The sequence below is a fragment of the Tupaia chinensis genome, unplaced genomic scaffold (genome assembly GCF_000334495.1).
Source record: "Tupaia chinensis unplaced genomic scaffold, TupChi_1.0 Scaffold141621_1, whole genome shotgun sequence".
Classification (NCBI taxonomy): Eukaryota; Metazoa; Chordata; class Mammalia; order Scandentia; family Tupaiidae; genus Tupaia; species Tupaia belangeri.
This window is the reverse complement of record NW_006201480.1, coordinates 79,859-80,239: the sequence shown is the minus strand read 5'-3', so window position 1 is coordinate 80,239 and position 381 is coordinate 79,859. Positions and strand designations below refer to the sequence as shown.

The window sequence follows — 381 nt, the reverse complement described above, 5'->3', positions numbered from 1 at the left end:
TTGTTGCCTAATCCGGGATCGCAGAGCCTTGTGGGAAATGTAGTCTCTGCTCCGATGACGTCATCAGCACAGGCCAAAGAGGGCGACTTTTTCAGATTCTCTCTCCTCCTGTGGCACTCAGTTCCTTTTGCGTGGTCGCTGGGGAGAACCTGCCACTGTGCTGACCGTGCTCTGCCTGACACGGTGTCCATGACAGTCAGTCTGAGCGTGAAGGAGGAGGGTTTGAAGACCCTAGTCATGGAGAGGTGGCCCTCTTCCTTGGTGGGAATAGAAACGTGGGGGGAGGTCCGGTGGAGGGGGAGGGGCGCCTGAGGGAAGGTGCAGCCCCGTAATGGCTCTGGGTGGGGAGACCGGCAGGGGGGTTGGGGGGGGGCGGGGTGG

The 381-nt window shown here is 60.9% G+C and overlaps 1 long non-coding RNA gene across 1 annotated transcript in view; it reads left to right on the top strand.

The window, feature by feature from the left end:
- Positions 1–80: 80 nt before the first annotated feature.
- LOC106733232 (uncharacterized) overlaps positions 81–381 on the top strand; it is a 25,781-nt gene continuing 25,480 nt past the window's right edge. Inside the window, exon 1 of the long non-coding RNA XR_001369404.2 lies at positions 81–261. This is a non-coding gene — a long non-coding RNA (uncharacterized LOC106733232). The remainder of the gene's footprint in view (positions 262–381) is intronic.